This window comes from Protopterus annectens, chromosome 15.part0 (assembly GCF_019279795.1).
Source record: "Protopterus annectens isolate FY-2018-M chromosome 15.part0, PAN1.0, whole genome shotgun sequence".
Classification (NCBI taxonomy): domain Eukaryota; kingdom Metazoa; phylum Chordata; order Ceratodontiformes; family Protopteridae; genus Protopterus; species Protopterus annectens.
Genome location: NC_056749.1, coordinates 103798235 through 103817463, shown reverse-complemented (window position 1 = coordinate 103817463; position 19229 = coordinate 103798235).

The window sequence follows — 19229 nt, the reverse complement described above, 5'->3', positions numbered from 1 at the left end:
ATGAGGGCACATGGAGTGCATGAATAAACAATGAGGGCACATGGAGTGCACGAATAAACAATGAGGGCACATGGAGTGCATGAATAAACAATGACAACACATGGAGTGCCTTGAATAAACAATGAGGGCACATGGAGTGCATGAATAAACAATGAGGGCACATGGAGTGCATGAATAAACATTGAAGGCACATGGAGTGCATGAATAAACAATGAGGGCACATGGAGTACATGAATAAACAATGAGGGCACATGGAGTGCATGAATAAACATTGAAGGCACATGGAGTGCATGAATAAACAATGAGGACACATGGAGTGCATGAATAAACAATGAGGGCACACAGAGTGCATGAATAAACAATGAGGGCACATGGAGTGCATGAATAAACAATGAGGGCACATGGAGTGCATGAATAAACAAAGAGCACATGGAGTGCATGAATAAACAATGAGAGCACATGGAGTGCATGAATAAACAATGAGGGCACATTGGTATGAATGAATAAAGAATGAGGGCACATGGAGTGCATGAATGAGGGCATTTGGAGTACATGAATAAACAATGAGGGCACATGGAGTGCATGAATAAACAATGTGGGCACATGGAGTGCATGAATAAGCAATGAGGGCACATTGGTGTGAATGAATAAAGAATGAGGGCACATGGAGTGCATGAATAAACAATGAGGGCACATGGAGTGCATGAATAAGCAATGAGGGCACATTGGTGTGAATGAATAAAGAATGAGGGCACATGGAGTGCATGAATAAACAATGAGGGCACATGGAGTGCATGAATAAACAATGAGGGCAGATGGAGTGCATGAATAAACAATGACAACACATGGAGTGCCTTGAATAAACAATGAGGGCACATGGAGTGCATGAATAAACAATGAGGGCACATGGAGTGCATGAATAAACATTGAAGGCACATGGAGTGCATGAATAAACAATGAGGGCACATGGAGTGCATGAATAAACAATGAAAGCCCATGGAGTGCATGAATAAACAATGAGGGAACATGGAGTGCATGAATAAACAATGAGGGCACATGGAGTACATGAATAAACAATGAGGGCACATGGAGTGCATGAATAAACATTGAAGGCACATGGAGTGCATGAATAAACAATGAGGGCAGATGGAGTGCATGAATAAACAAGGAGAGCACATGGAGTGCATGAATAAACAATGAGGGCACATGGAGTGCATGAATAAACAATGGGGGCACATGGAGTACATGAATAAACAATGAGGGCACATGGAGTGCATGAATAAACAATGAGGGCACATGGAGTACATGAATAAACAATGAGGGCACATGGAGTGCATGAATAAACAATGAGGGCACATTGGTGTGAATGAATAAACAATGAGGGCACATTGAGTGCATGAATAAACAATGAGGGCACATGGAGTGCATGAATAAACAATGAGGGCACATGGAGTGCATGAATAAACATTGAAGACACATTGGTGTGAATGAATAAAGAATGAGGGCGCATGGAGTGCATGAATAAACAATGAGGGCACATGGAGTACATGAATAAACAATGAGAGCACATGGAGTACATGAATAAACAATGAGGGCACATTGGTGTGAATGAATAAACAATGAGGGCACATGGCAATGTTACAATTGCCTCATGTACACAGACAACCCTCTCCTCCTCCCACAAAACACAAATACATGTGAGAGATGCAACTATACGGCCAATCTGGAGGCTGAGCTCTCTCAACATAGGACTGGCAAGACCAGACAGGAGGAGAAGGTAACCACACACACTATAGACCCAGTCTCACATAATACCATCACAACCTCAAATCATACACATAAACACACAAAGACATACTCGGAGGCTCTGATCAAAAATCTACCAAAACAGCAGAGGCCACCAAAGCAGACACCCAAACAACTACCACCTCAGAACACAACACCTGCATCACATAGACCACACAGTCAGAGTGTCAAGCAGTCACAGCCCTTAAGGCCAAACACTATGCCAGACACACTAGTCATTGGTGACTCCATAGTCAGACACACTGATGTCCCGCTCACCAGACTGAGTAAGGAGAAGGTCACAGTAAGCTGCCTGTCGGGTGCTAGAATCCGCCACATAACGCATGCACTCAGGTCTCTCAACAGCAGGTACAAGTATGACTCAATCATTGTCCACGCTGGTGTAAACGACCTGAGACGTACCTCCCTGGACTACATGAAAAGAGACATAGAGGAGCTCTCTGATTATGTAGCCCAGGCAGGTATGACTCTGACCTTGAGCAGTACCCTACCTTCACCAAGAATGATGCCACAATACAGAGATAAGATGATCAGTTTTAACAATTGGCTTAAACTCTGGTGTCATTCAAAGGGGATCCAATGTCTGTCTGCCTGGGATGACATGCTGGACAAGCCACGCTGCTTCGCAAGGGACGGCTTGCACTTGTCACCCTGGGATTCGGATTTTGGCAAAGGCTCTTGCCACCCCATAGTGCCTTTTTTAGGCAAGGCTCAAATTCTAAACCTACCACCCTAGAACAAAACAAAGAAAAAAAACTAAGGGTAATGCTGCTCAATGCCAGAAGTCTCAACCTCAAGATGCACGCACTCGAGGCCCTTCTCAGTATGGAGAACATCGATGTCTGTGCTGTGACAGAAACCTGGTTCAAGGCTCCTGAGAGCACCCCAGCACTATCAGGTTTTAACTCATATCATGCGTTCCGGCCACAAAACCCGAACAATACCAAGAAAGGTGGAGGGGTATCCATATTCATCAAGGACACCCACACCTCAAGATTGGTGGCATTGCACGATGCATCGGAAACCATCCAGGTGCAATTAACCATAGGCAAGACTGCTATGCAAATTGTAGCATGTTACAGGCCACCCTCGCAAACTCAGGAACCGCACATGGCCTTCCTGAAAACACTGGAGGGGATAAATGTATCTCCGAACACCATCATACTAGGTGACTTCAACTACCCTAATATAGACTGGGAACACTACTCAAGCCCAAACACTCTAGCCCAAAAGTTTCTGGAATTCATAAACTCAAATGCCATGGAACAACTAGTCACCATCCCCACAAGAGGAGAGAACATACTTGATCTCATCATCACGAACATGGGAGCACAATGTTCAATGCCAGAAGTATACCCCTCACTGGTGAGATCTGATCACAAACTAATCTCGCTGGAGGTCCTCATCCCAGCCCCACCCGAAATGAAAAAGACCACAGTAAAGAACTTCTCAAAAGCCGACTTCACACTTCTAAAGACTAGTGTGGTCTCCTTTAAGGCCCCTGAGCCGGTGGTTAACATTACTCAAACCGCTGAGTCACTTACAAATGCCTTCTACCAGCACCTGCAGGGCTGCATGGATCAGGCAATCCCAAGCAAAACAAAGACTCTTTGTACCAAAGGCAAGCGTCCAGTCTGGTGGACCCCAGCCATAAACAAACTCTACAATAAAAGGAGAAAGCTACTACAAGATAGAGCAAAATCCTTAAAAGGTAAGACATCGCTGATCACTATAAGTAAAAAGCTAAGAGCTCTCATAAAATCATCCAAAGCTAATTTTGAGAAAAAAATAGCTAAGGACTCTAAAGACAGCCATAAAGCATTCTTTAGCTATGTCAGAAACCTAGGGGGAAACTCCCAGATATGCTCAGAATTAGTTCAAAATGATGTGAAGATTACTGATCCTACAGACATTGCCAACATACTGGCTGACAGGTTCAGTGCAAACTTCTCCCCACCCTCCCCGCCTAAAGAAGAGATATCTATACCAAATGATTGTAGCCCCCCAAACATCTCCAACGCTCAGGTGAGAACTGCTCTCTCCAAGGCAAAGAACACAGCATCCATGGGACCTGATGGTGTCCCCGGCTGTGTGCTCCATGAACTCAATGAGGAATTAAACCCACAGTTAGGACAGCTGTTTAATCTTAGTCTCACCTCCGGATACGTATCCAGGGAGTGGCACACAGCTACTGTGGTCCCACTCCACAAAGGCGGTACCTCCACCGACCCTGGAAATTACCGTCCCATTAGCTTGACAAGCCTGATCTGCAAAGCCATGGAAAGGATCATAATGGATCTCATAAATAAAGACATAGGGAATTTGCAGACTTTGGATCCAACCCAGTTTGGCTTTGTCAAAGGCAGATCATGCCTTTTAAACTTGGTCGACTTTTTTGAAACAGTCACCAAGGCCATTGATGAGGGAAAGGCAGTCCATACAGCCTACCTAGACCTGGCGAAGGCTTTCGATACAATACCCCACTCAGGTATCATTGAAAAACTCATCAACTTAAATGTAAACCCATACATTACAAGATGGGTTGCAAACTGGCTGAGTGACAGAACCCACAGGGTCAGAGTTGCTGGCGCCATGTCAGACTCTAAGCCTGTCACAAGTGGTGTCCCACAGGGCTCAGTCCTGGGCCCACTCTTGTTTGGCATCTACTTTTCTGAAGTACAAGCAAACACAGGAGGGTTATGGCTGACAAGGTTCGCAGATGACTGCAAACTGGGCGCCGTAGTTGAGAACACATCCGACACAGATATCCTTCAGAAGGGTCTCACAGAAACGGATAACTGGTGCCAGAGCCATGGCCTCAAGTTAAATGCCAAGAAATGCATAGTCATACCCTTCGGGAAAAATAAGGTTACCCCTAGCTACCATATAGGTGGCAATCCCTGAACACAGAAGAAGTTATTAGGGACCTGGGAACCCAGGTTGACAGTAGCCTTTCATTCGACACTCATATTGCTAAAGTAGTTAGGAAGACCTTCTACATTGCCCACCTTATCATGAAGGGATTCACATCTACATCAAGGGAAGTCATAGTCTCCCTATACTCATCACTCATCAGACCAATGATCAAGTACAATGCCCCATTCGGAATGTATCTGACCCGACACTTGCAGCAGCTGGAGAGGCCACAGAAGTTCCTCACCAAAAGGATAAAGGGTCTCAAAAATCTGTCTTATGCTGCACGACTGAAAGAACTCCAGTTATATTCAGTTGCGTACCGCTTACTCAGAGGTGACCTATGCCTGACATACAAGGCCATGTCAAACACAGATTTGATGAATATGCTTCATCTCAAAAAATCTAGATCCCTCAGAGCCACAAGGGCGGGTGACTTAAACCTCGACACGGTTATCAATAGGATGTGCTGGAGGGATAGATTCATCACCCAAAGACTCCCTATGCTGTGGAACAAAATCCCGGTTTATGTGAGGCAGAGCACCTCACTGGCCTTGTTCAAGAGGAATCTTGACCAATGGATGGGAGATCGCAGATACACCCCAGGGGTTACCTCAGTGTCACTGCTCGACAGAGGCACAGCTAAATAATGGGCATAATTTCTCCAAACTAAGGGGTGGCGTAAGCCACAAAACTATGGCTAGGCTTATAAATGCCCTCGGGCAGATAGCCTAGTATGAACCTATGAACCTATGAACCTATGAGTGCATGAATAAACAATGAGGGCACATGAAGTACATGAATAAACAATGAGAGCATATGGAGTGCATGAATAAATAATAACGGCACATGGAGTGCATGAATAAACAATGAGGGCACATGGAGTACATGAATAAACAATGAGGGCACATGGAGTGCATGAATAAACAATGAGGGCACATGGAGTGCATGAATAAACAATGAGGGCACATGGAGTGCATGAATAAACAATGAGGGCACATGGCGTGCATGAATAAACAATGAGGGTGCATGGAGTGCATGAATAAACAATGAGGGCACATGGAGTGCATGAATAAACAATGAGGGCACATGGAGTGCATGAATAAACAATGGGGGCGCATGGAGTGCATGAATAAACAATGAGAGTACACGGAGTGCATGAATAAACAATGAGAGCACACGTAGTGCATGAATAAACAATGAGAGCACACGGAGTGCATGAATAAACAATGAGGGCACACGGAGTGCATGAATAAACAATGAGGGCACATGGAGTGCATGAATAAACAAGGAGAGCACATGGAGTGCATGAATAAACAATGAGGGCACATGGAATGCATGAATAAACAATGAGGGCACATGGAGTGCATGAATAAACAATGAGGGCACATGGAGTACATGAATAAACAATGAGGGCACATGGAGTGCATGAATAAACAATGGGGGCACATGGAGTGCATGAATAAACAATGAGGGCACATGGAGTGCATGAATAAACAATGAGGGCACATGGAGTACATAAATAAACAATGGGGGCACATGGAGTGCATGAATAAACAATGAGGGCACATGGAGTGCATGAATAAACAATGAGGGCACATGGAGTACATAAATAAACAATGAGGGCACATGGAGTACATGAATAAACAATGAGGGCACATGGAGTACATGAATAAACAATGAGGGCACATTGGTGTGAATGAATAAACAATGAGGGCACATTGAGTGCATGAATAAACAATGAGGGCACATGGAGTGCATGAATAAACAATGAGGGCACATGGAGTGCATGAATAAACATTGAAGGCACATTGGTGTGAATGAATAAAGAATGAGGGCACATGGAGTGCATGAATAAACAATGAGGGCACATGAAGTGCATGAATAAACAATGAGAGCACATGGAGTGCATGAATAAACAATGAGGGCACATGGAGTGCATGAATAAACAATGAGGGCGCATGGAGTTCATGAATAAACAATGAGGGCACATGGAGTACATGAATAAACAATGAGAGCGCATGGAGTACATGAATAAACAATGAGGGCACATTGGTGTGAATGAATAAACAATGAGGGCACATGGAGTGCATGAATAAACAATGAGGGCACATGAAGTACATGAATAAACAATGAGAGCACATGGAGTGCATGAATAAATAATAAGGGCACATGGAGTTCATGAATAAACAATGAGGGCACATGCCAGTGCATGAATAAACAATGAGGGCACATGGAGCACATGAATAAACAATGAGGGCACATGGAGTGCATGAATAAACAATGAGGGCACATGGAGTGCATGAATAAACAATGAGGGCACATGGAGTGCATGAATAAACAGTGAGGGCACATGGAGTACCTGAATAAACAATGAGGGCACATGGCGTGCATGAATAAACAATGAGGGTGCATGGAGTGCATGAATAAACAATGAGGGTGCATGGAGTGCATGAATAAACAATGAGGGCGCATGGAGTGCATGAATAAACAATGGGGGTGCATGGAGTGCATGAATAAACAATGGGGTGCATGGAGTGCATGAATAAACAATGAGAGCGCACGGAGTGCATGAATAAACAATGAGAGCACACGGAGTGCATGAATAAACAATGAGAGCGCACGGAGTGCATGAATAAACAGTGACGGCACACGGAGTGCATGAATAAACAATGAGGGCACATGGAGTGCATGAATAAACAATGAGGGCACATGGAGTGCATGAATAAACAATGAGAGCACATGGAGTGCATGAATAAACAATGAGGGCACATGGAGTGCATGAATAAACAATGAGGGCACATTGGTGTGAATGAATAAACAATGACAGGACATGGAGTGCATGAATAAACAATGAGGGCACATGGAGTACATGAATAAACAATGAGGGCACATGGAGTAAATGAATAAACAATGGGGGCACATGGAGTGCATGAATAAACATTGAAGGCACATGGAGTGCATAAATAAACAATGAGGGCACAAGGCCAAACCTTTCAACTTTACCTAATTTGGAAGAATGCACCCTTCAGGTCTGAGTTATTACACATGGGGTACCTATTTTTGGAGGCAATTTGCTATCTGGCTTGATTTACCCCTTCACATAATGTTCTGAATCTGTCTTATCCCGCACATCACACTTGTTTTTGAAGCTGTCTAGTACACAAAATCCACACTACATAACCAACGTTCTAGTGGACCAATAATTTAAACAAACAGGGCTCACATTTTACATCTTCATTTTTTAGAAGCCAAAATAAATGAACATGCATGGTAGAATTTTGCAGTATACTTTTATGATAATGTGCTTTTTTTCCATCATTTTTGTCACTCTCAGTTTTTTAGACGTGTTTCTGAGTAGTATCCCTTATTCCTACTGGAAATGGGAAGTGTTATGTGCTTTTTGATATTCAAATTTTATGCTAGTTAAATGTCCAAATTTTTGCTGGAAGTACCTACACTAAGGGCCTTTGCATTGCACTGTTTTCAGTGTGTGACTCTAGAGATATGCAGAGTGCAGCAAATGATTAAACAAAGATGGCTTATAGAAGTTTATGAATAAACAGTGACAGACCATGAAAGTGTATAAATAAACAATGATGGCACCTGGAAGAAGAAAAAACACTGAGGGCACTTGACAGTGCATGAACAAACAATGCAGGCACATGACAGTGCATGAATAAGTAATGCAGGCACATGGGAGTGCATGAATAAGTAATGCAGGCACATGGGAGTGCATGAATAAGTAATGCAGGCACATGACAGTACATGAATAAACAATGTAGGCACATGACAGTGCATGAGTAAACTATGCAGGCACATGACAGTGAATGAACAAACAATGCAGGCACATGACAGTGCATGAATAAGTAATGCAGGCACATGACAGTGCATGAATAAACAATGTAGGCACATGGCAGTGCAGAAATAAACAATGCAGACACATGACAGTGCATGAATAAGCAATGCAGGCACATGGGAGTGCATGAACAAACAATGCAGGCACATAATAGTGCATGAACAAACAATGCAGGCAAATGGGAATGCATGAATAAGCCATGACAGTTTTCTCTTTAGCCTACTTCTGTAGTCCGGTGTTATTCAGCATTAACTTCTCTGTGCTCTGAGAAGCAAACTCAAACAAATAACGACTGATGCTGTTACTACTTGATGGGGGCCACCTCCTTTGACATAGTACATGGCGAACTCTATTCTGCCTCTTGTAATGTTTGTGTGTGTGTGTGGTTGTGAGGAACTTACAAGTCAACTGGCAGCTCAAATACATTAAAGACTGCCAGTGCAATTGCTTGATGTGAGTCCTCCTTAGATGCATTTTTGGTCTTGTGGATTGCTTGTGCCTGCAGGAAGAGTTATGACTGGATACAGAGCTGAAATACACTGAAGAGATATGCTGCTACTGCTTAATGTGTGGGACACTTGAATGCAGGACAGGAGTACATTTTTGTTTATTTGTGGCTTCTTTGTGTGTGTGTGTGGGGGGATATGTGTAGACAGGCAGCACGAATATACTAAAGGGGGCAACTGCAGCTGGTTGTTGACTCATCTTCTGACACAAGACAGAAGGAACTCTTTTGATTTTTCTGGAATGGTTATGCTTAGAGAGACATGTATGATGAGACTGCCAGCTGAAATATACTGAAGACAGCTACAGCAGCTGTTTGATTCAAGGGCTTCTTCTCAGATGAAAGACAGGAATGACTTTTATGAGTTTTGTTTATTGTTTCTGGTTTCTGGGAGGGTTATGAGTGGACCAGCACCTCAAATATACTAATGAAGGCTGCTGCAGATGCTTGGGGTGGTGGTGCTTCTTTGATTGTAGGAAAGGAGAAATTATTTTGCCTTTTGTGGATTGTTACTTCAGAGGAAGCTTATGAGCTGATCAGCAGCTGAAATGACCACTACTTCCTATGTTGTGTGCCCAGAAAGTCAGGAAAGAAGCTGGTAAGTGAGGATAGGGTGAACACACGTCATACAGAAGCATGTCCTTCATTTTTTCAGGACCACCATCCTGATCGCAAAACCATCAATGGGTAATCTGTAAGCACAGAGCTATCACTAGCTGAATTGGCTCCATAGGCACCCTACCTAATCTCAAAATTATGCCCCCCCAAAAAAAGATCTGCTGGGTATGGCAAAACTATAGCAACTAGCTGTGAAATCAGTTACACCTGCTTAAATGAATGCCAGTACTTTGCTTGTATCCTGTTGGCAATTTTTTTATGGTGCTAATTGAACCCCAACAGCTTGATCCCAGGGCAGTGGTATCCTACACCCCACCTTAGCTAACTTACTTAGCTGATAGCTCAGAATCTCTCTTGATCTGTGTGTCGAGACCATACAGGGCTCAGTTCTGATGATGTCATCACAAACCTACCATCAACCTCTTGGGCCAAGGTATCCTGGTAATAAGTACACTTATCAGTAACCTTGTGTTCAGACATAGCATTCATGATTAATGCAGACATTTAGTAACAATTCACTACTTGAATTTTGATGAAATAAGCCATTCATCTTAGTCACAGTCCCTCAAATAACTGTATCAATCCCTACATGAGTGTTGAAATTTCCCAGTAGGAATACAGACTCAATGGGTGATACCCTACCAGGAACTCCACCTATAGTCTCCATCAAGGCTGAATGCTCAGAACAGCAGCTAGATGTAAATGCAAAAACAAACATTAGAGTTTTCCTTTCTACAACTCACAGTTACTTTGTGGCAGTCATGTGTCCACTGGCACAAACTCCAACTGTTGTGCACCTAGACTTATCTAGAGGCTTGTGAATATCTCTAGATTTGTTTGGGGCCTGTATTAATGGGTGAATCTATAGTGGAGGAGAGAGAGAGAGAGAGAGAGAGACCACACCATAATCAAGGTTTATTTCATGATTTTGGAATGTGGGTGGAACTCAGAGTGCTGCGAAAAAATATACAGGCATGGGAAGAAGAAGCAAGATCTACACAGACAGAGGGTGGAGCCTGAATGGCCAACTGAAAGCAGCAGAGTTTTAGAGCTCCATAAAATTAGTAAAGTAAACAGGGAAAAATATTTGTTTTTTCAAAAAGATATTTCAAAAGTATAGATGAAGGACTAAACCATATAATCAGCAGCTTTGGTGGATTTCTACAAATATTTTCCTGTCAGAAAGCTTGGAGATTTATCCAGTTCCTGCAAATGAGCAACTTAGGAATTCCCACCCTGATGCAGCTTTAAAAAAGGAACTACAACAGATAACAGATAACCTACAAGAACTATCTTCGAAGATGGATGATTTTAAAGAAAATCTAGAAAATCTTAAAATGAACTGGCAAAAACAGACTGAGACTCTCAATGAAATGTTATATCAACATCAGATAAAAATAACAAGTATGGAGACTTCTCTAAATGATATTGAAGGGGGACTAAAAGAAGAAGAAACAAAAAAAGATTTTCTTCTTAAGCAAAATACTTGGTTACTTAACAAAGTAGATGATTTAGTAAATAGAGAAAGGAGAAATAATATCAGGATCTTTGGATTACATGAAAACATAGAAGACATTATCTCCTTTCTAACAACTTCAAAAAATGACTCCTTAAACTTAAAATAAGGTCTCTCTTATGGCATTGAGAGGGCACACAGAGCTCTGGGGAAACCTGCTTCCAGTTGAACAAATAAACCTCCTAGATTAGTTGTTATAAAATTTCTCTCATACTTGGACAAGGAATTAATTTTAAAATCTGCTTGGAGGAACGCACATTTAAAATATAATGAAAACCTGATAAGGTTTGACAATGACTATTCTATCAGAATAATTGAACAAAGGAAAAAAAGTCTGGCCAATGATAAAATTCCTAAAGCGAAATAATATCAAGGCACAACTTGCATATCCAGCTAAAATAAAGATATTGTTTGCCAATTAAATGAAAACCTTCAATGACCTGGAGGAAGTTACTTCATTTATCAAAAACAACAATGTGATTTCTATCCCAGAAGAAATGGAATGGCTGGTCCCTTCACTTAAGTGCCTGGACTAAAGTTAAAAAGAAAAAAAAAAACAAAAGACTGACTCCAAAATTTCTGTTTCATCTAAATTTCTCAAAGTATCAACTATGTCTTAAGCTGTTATTAGTAAATGTTTTAGAATGAGTATATATCATTTTTGGTCTTTTTAAAGCAAATCATCACTTAATCATTAAATTTAATGTTCAACTCTAAAATTCAAAAAGGCAAGTAAAACTTCATACAGGTATATTTATTTTCTATTCATCATTAGTTGTTCACTTATTAGATATAATTAATTCAATAATTAATCAAATTAATATAGTCATAATGAGACATAGTTTATGTGTTGTATGTCTTTTTAGCTTAAGATAACATTGCATTTATAAAAACTGCCTCACTTACTAGTTTTTAATAAGTACTTCTCACATGCATTGACTTCTTTAGTTAAAATAGTATTAACAAAAATTTGCCGTGTCTGCTTCCTTGATTGGTAAACGCAGATACTTTCAGTATATAAAAATTAACTATCCATAAACATGTCCGGATATTATGTTAAGTTTATTGAGAGCTCGCTGTCTTGCCTAATGACTAAATTAGTCTGGCATACAGCCCGAGAACAAAACAGAGCCTGCCAGTATGTTGTGGTTGTTTCTTTCTTTTTTTTTTTTGCACAAATTTATTTACTGTCAATGTGCATATCGGTTGATGTTTGTGATGATTTACTAGTTGGGCATGGAGGTTTGACCTACACAAATAAATACATTGTATGTCTGTCAGTGTTATTATGTCTGTGAGCTTGTTGGGAAGATACTGCCGTGTTTGTTGGGTTGTCAGAGGTGGCTTGAGACGGTGCTTGCATATGGTCTTTGTCTGCCCCTTTGGCTTTGAGACACTTTTTTTTCCTTCTAAGCTTCGAATTTATCATGAAAGGAGGTAAAAGTTGTGAGAAGTGATGCTTTCTTGATTTCTGTATGTCTCATAAACTACTTAGGCTGTTTTCCACTGTCTCCAAAGGTGATCTGACTCTATTTAGGTCCCCATGACAATGGGAAACAGTGACGTAAACCTCTAATGGCTCTGCGAACTTCCGAGCCTGAATCTCGGCATACAGAAGTCAAATAATAGTAAATATAATATAAATTCATTTTTAGGAGTGAATTGTGAAATATGGTGAAAGATAACTGCAAAATAGTTTGTGGGACACCCTCATGCTAACATTTAAAATAAATCAACATCTTCAAATCATAAAGTAATAACTGTGAATGGAATACTCAAAAATTGCCCATTTCAGCTATATTTGACAAGTATGGAATATTTAGTGAGTCAATCCGTTATTCTAAACTGGCATTATACTATTACTTGTTTCAGTTATTAAAAAAATGTGTTCATTGGCATTGTGCTTGTATACTGATGTGTATGACAGTTAACTCAGATGGGCATTGAAGTTTAATTCATGTAAACAAATATGATATATGTCTATTTTGCTTTACTTTTCAGTATACTGGGGAAATGTTGTCATATCTGTTGGGTCATGGAATATGGTTTGGAATGATATCTTGCAGGTTGTTACTGTCTGACTTTTTAGCCATGATTCACTTTCCAACAGTTCAGATTTCAGCATATAAAAGAAGGGAAAGGTAGCAATAATGTCAAGAGTAGTGAAACTCTTTCATTCTATGTATTTCATGAATACTTTAGCTAGTTTTCTGCTATCCTTTACTAGGATTTGACTCTATCTAGGTTTCCATGACAATGGAAAACAATGACATTAAATTCTATTAGCTCTGTGAACCTCTGAAGCTTAATTCCAGCATTCAGATGTAAAATAATAGAAGTTATAATATTAATGTTTACCAGGTTTGAATTGGGAAACACTGTGAAGGACAACTGTAAAATAGATTTCGAGGGACAATTGTGTTGCTTTTTGAAATAAGTTAATATGTCTATAGCCTTGTATGGCTTACTTGACATTTGTTATATTTTTAAGGCATATATGGCAGATATGGTGCATTCAGTGAAACAAGTATTATTTCAAACTTTCACTATACCACTACTGCTATACAAAATGAGTCAGCATGAAATAGATAATCTAGAGATAGCAATACTAAGAGGGAAAAAAAAACAGATGGAAACTTCTCATATGCAGATGTAAAAAAGAAAAGAAAAAAAATATAAGAGAGAGGTAGTATTTTTAGAATGTATTAGCTTTTGGTTATGCCTGTTTACTGAGAGTTCTCATATTCTAAATATATGAAGCAATAATAAAAGATAGTTACTTAGGTACTTGTATAAATGCTGATTATTACTTATGACGTGTTTTTCTGATACTGTCTGTATTCAGTGACTATAATTCTGATACATTTATTTGGAGAATTATAATGCCTGTATATTTCACATTGAATCTCTATCCAAACTCTAGTTTTCTATAATAAAAAGAAACTAATGGGATTGTTGTGTCCCTTTTTCAGCAATTATAAGGAATTGGTTCCAGTATTGAATATGTTGAATTCAAATATGCCAATATTGTAAATACTTAATTATTCCCCTCTAACAAAGGCTGATAAACCTGTGCAAATAAAATTATATTTTTATAAGAATTTCTTTAATATAGGAGCTACCATACATTGTAATATCTGAATGATTCATATATACAAATCAATTAAACTGTAAACAAAAACACATTACCAGCAAAAAATTAGTTTATACTTCTCTTATAGAGTAATACCACTACTGTTGTATTAATGTAATAGTATTATTTTTCATCACAATCACTTTAGTCAATGCATTTGCATGTATGGAAACATGATTTATTAACATATCATCCTACAAAGCTATACATCATATAGATATTGAGTTGAATTAGAATATTTGATAGGAATAGACATATCATTAAGTATAAATTAATCAGCAATGGTAATATAGTATATTATCTCTCATTTTGATCTATATTAAACATTTCATTTGGATGTAAATATGTTACATGCTTGAGAATTTATTTAGGTGATTATCTATGTGATATTCCCAAATGTAATATATTAGTTGATTATAATACTAAAGAAGTATCATCTAATATATAAAATGCTTTAGAATTTTGTATTTCTTTTATAAATTAATCTCCACAAAATAGTTTAGCTTATGGAGCTCACTTGTTCTTAAATGTAAAAGGTATGAGTGATAATGTAACTAGACATATTTTTATCTTTTAGATTAGAAATTACTTTCATTCCATGTTCAGAGGGGAATTCAGTTATATTCATAGTTGTGAGGTTATTTTTATTGTTTTATAAAAATAATTATTTAAAGCCTGACCAAAATAATATTCTATTTGTATTCATAGAAACAATAAGACTAACAACTTCTTTTAAAATTTTACACAAAAAAACTTTGTTGCTATCAGAGGAAACGGTTTAATAATTACAATAATATTAGAAAGAATAATTAAAAAAAATAACTTGATATGGACTTAACACTATTATCCCTGAATACTAATGGCCTAAATAATCCAAGTAAAAGATCCAACCTATTAAAATATTTGAAACTAAATAAAGCACAAATAGTCTTCCTTCAAAAAACACATTTTAAAATAGATGACAAATTTAAATGGAATCCTAAGGAATATACAATTTTAGCTCAGTCCTCTTATAAGATAAAAAGAGAGTGTCAATCCTTTGGAAAAAGAATATTGTTAATCCAGAAGTTATTTATAAATATGAAAACAAAGAGGGTCTAATAGCCTTTGTAATAGTTAAATTTAACAATAGATTATGGACTCTAGCAAATCTATACTGGTTTCCTGGCATCGGAATTGCAACTGTTAAAAAACACTTAGATTCTGTTTCTAATAATTATAAAGGTAATTTAATACTGGGTGAAGATTTCAACTAATGAGATCTTTTTGTTCAACTTCTATCTCAAAATCCTTAAAGAAATGGGTTGAATCATTTCACTTAACAGATACATTTAGATTGAAAGGAGATAAATCTTTATTGTTCTCACATCAAGATTATAGATTCAGGACTCAAACTAGAATAGATAAAATATTTGTTGTTCTAGACTTGCACACAAAGGTCATCAATTTTTCAGTTGTCCCATGTCCTTTCTCAGACCATGATTCTTTGATTTTGAATATTCAAATGGAATTCAAACTATAATCTTCTCTTCTAGAATACCATCATATATAACAAAAATTAAAGAATTCAAACCTTGGCTGGTGTCAGAATTACAGTTTTTTTCTAGATATTAATTATTCAACAGAAGTCAATAGAGTCATGGTCTGGGACTCATTAAAAGCTTATATATTTGGTAAAACCTTTGACTGGTATAAACATAAAGTTAGAGAGTGGGACTCTGAATTATTAGACTTGCAATCCAAACTTTTATCAGCAAAGTCTGGAAAAAACAAAGCTCTCTAGAAAGTAAAAAGAAAGTAGAGAAATTAAATAAAAAACATAATGAAATTCTAATGCACAAAACCAGTCTACCTTTAGAAAAATTAAAAATAAATTCACTGGCTACTTCTTCTAGGTACTTACATAACTTATCTACAAGGATTAAAATATAAGCTAAGGCAAATAACATTAACAATATTTATCATGAAAAGAAAGGGAAGAAAGTGTCAGATATAGGAGACATTCTTGATGCATTCAGATGCCACTATATGGAACACTTTAAAAAAGAAAATTTAGAAACTGACCAGTCAAATTGGGATACAAATTCCACCAATATTTAAAAAATCCCAGAAGAATTACAATTAGATTTACAAAAACCTGTATCTTATAAAGAAATAATAGATAGGATAAAAGAAGGTAAAACCAATAACACACCAGGAATAAATGGTATAATTATGGAAATATATACACTTTTCCCCTCAACAACTTCTTTTTTCAAAAAGCTTTATTAGAGATTCATTCACAAGCAAAAATACCTCCCTCTTGGAAATATTCTTTAATTACTCCAAATTTAAAATAAAATAAAACACCAAATCTTTGCACCTCATATAGGCCTATATCATTACTAAATAATGATTGCAAGATATTTATGTCAATTTTAGCCAATAGAATGAAAATACTACTATCTAAAACAATAAATAATGACCAAACTGGTTTTATATACAACAGACACACACATGATAATATTAAAAGGATACTCACTCTTGAAGATTATGTAAATAAGGAAAATAAAGAAACCCTCACAATTGGATTAGACATAGAGAAAGCCTTTCACTCCTTAAAATGGGAATATTTATTTAAAGTTCTAATTTTATTTGAATTTCTTCTTTCCTTTGTTCACCTATTAAAAATATATATAAATAATTTAGCATATATTAAATTAGGCCATTTCACCTCAGAATTTATTAATATAACAAAAAGCACTAAACAAGGATGTCCGCTATCATCAATTCCTTTTGCCTTGGCCATTGAAATACTTGCAGACTCAATACATAATAACTCAAAAATGAAAGGTGGGACATTTATGATCAATATAATTCTAAAACAATACTCTTTGCTGACGATATAATACTAACTTTATTGAATTCTAAGGAATCTTTAGAAGAATTGGATGCAGTGATTGAAAAATGTTATATGATTTCAGGTCATTTTAATATATCAAAATCGAAATTTCTATTTTTAAATAAGGAGGAAGAACTACAAGTTAAGGAAAATCATATTATAGGAGAACAAGACTCTTCTCTAAAATATCTAGGAATTGTATTATGCAAAAATCTAAATGAGTTAGTACAAATAAAGTACAAAATCATTATCACCACAATTAAAAACTATGTAGAAAAATGGAACAAAATAATATTAACTTTAGAAGACAGGCTACAACTAATAAAAATGGTTTTACTACCTAAAATTCTATATGTGGCATTAGCAATACAGATGCCTCCTAATAGAAGTTTTCTTAAAGAAATAAATTCCGACTAAAAGTTTTATGATTTCCCCCAAAAAAATAGAATAGCCCTAGCACACCACATTAGACCTTCCTGCATTTTCCAGATATTGAATCATATATAAAAGCATCCATGTTCAAAACTGTCATAGACATGATAAACCCCAATTATCCCTCTAACTGGAAAGAATTATTAATGATTATATCAACAAATGAGTTTAATCTACTGAAACAATCCCCAACGTTAAGTAAAACTAATAAGTCTTGGTGCATATTAAGTATCAGTCTCCAATATAATATTACAAATCCTACTAAAACTTATTTAATTAATCAACTACTCTGTTTAAAAACTCTCTCAAAGTGCACCTGATGAATTCCTGGCTATGCCCATGCATCACATAAAACCCCTACCTTGTGTAACAACAAACTAACTACTCTAAGGTATTTCTGTTGCTCTTAATAAACTAAAGAATCCCTGCTGCAAACCTCCAAATGCATTTTCTATATGCATATTAACCAAGAATTGTTTCTTTCCGTATAAAAAGTGCTTTTGTCTATGATATCTTAATTGTGACTTGCATCAGCTGTGTAAACTATATTGTTACTTTTGCGGACCTTTTCTCCCTGGGCCTCCACTGTAAATGGACCTGTGTCCAGTTGGACTAATCCTGGTTAACAAATGTAAAATAAAAAAATAAAAATAATTAACTATTATATTAATTCATTTAGGAAATTTATCAATGCAAATATGGATTTAAAACTTTGGCTTGATTTCTTAATTCCATTCTACATCACTAAAAATTACCCTCACAGAATATATAGAGAAAAAATTACTTCTTGGGAGCAAAATGGACTTATCTGTTGGTTTCAGTGTATTAAAGATTTAAAAGTTTTAGACTCACAAATGATAAAAACATCTTACAACATTCTATCACAGGATTGGGTAAGAGTACAAAGTATTCTCATATAGTCTCAATATTTATGCAGATTAATTAATAACTCCTCTTTTAAGGATTCACCAAATCTTATAAACTGCTTACATTGATTTATATATAATAATTATACTAAGGGAAATTGTATATCAAATCTAAATAAAAAACTGAAAATCTAGAAAACAGAACCATATTGGCATCATCATATTGGCAGTTTATAACAAAAGGCCACTCAATACAACTAACAGAAGAAATTAAATCAAACATTTTATTATCAATAAAACACACATTATTAGAAAACATTTAACTGGAAGGACTTACATAGAGCATTTTTAACCCCAGATAAAAATAAACAAAATCAACAGCTCTACAAATAGAATATGTTGGAGATGTTAAGAGGTATGGAGGTATATAAGCAGATTGGAATCACATATTCTACGATTGTAGTAAAATTAAAACATATTGGACTGGAATTAATTACTTTTTACAAGCTTTATTCAATGAATCTTTTGTCTTATCTAAAGCTTTGTTTGTTTTTTTTTATGTGAATGAGGTACTCATGTAAATAAAACAAATATGCATTTATTATGGACTATACTTGCAATTTCAAGAAAATGTATAACCAGAAGATAGAATTCAAATACATCACCAACCTTGGAAGAATTCTACACTCCATTGAAGATC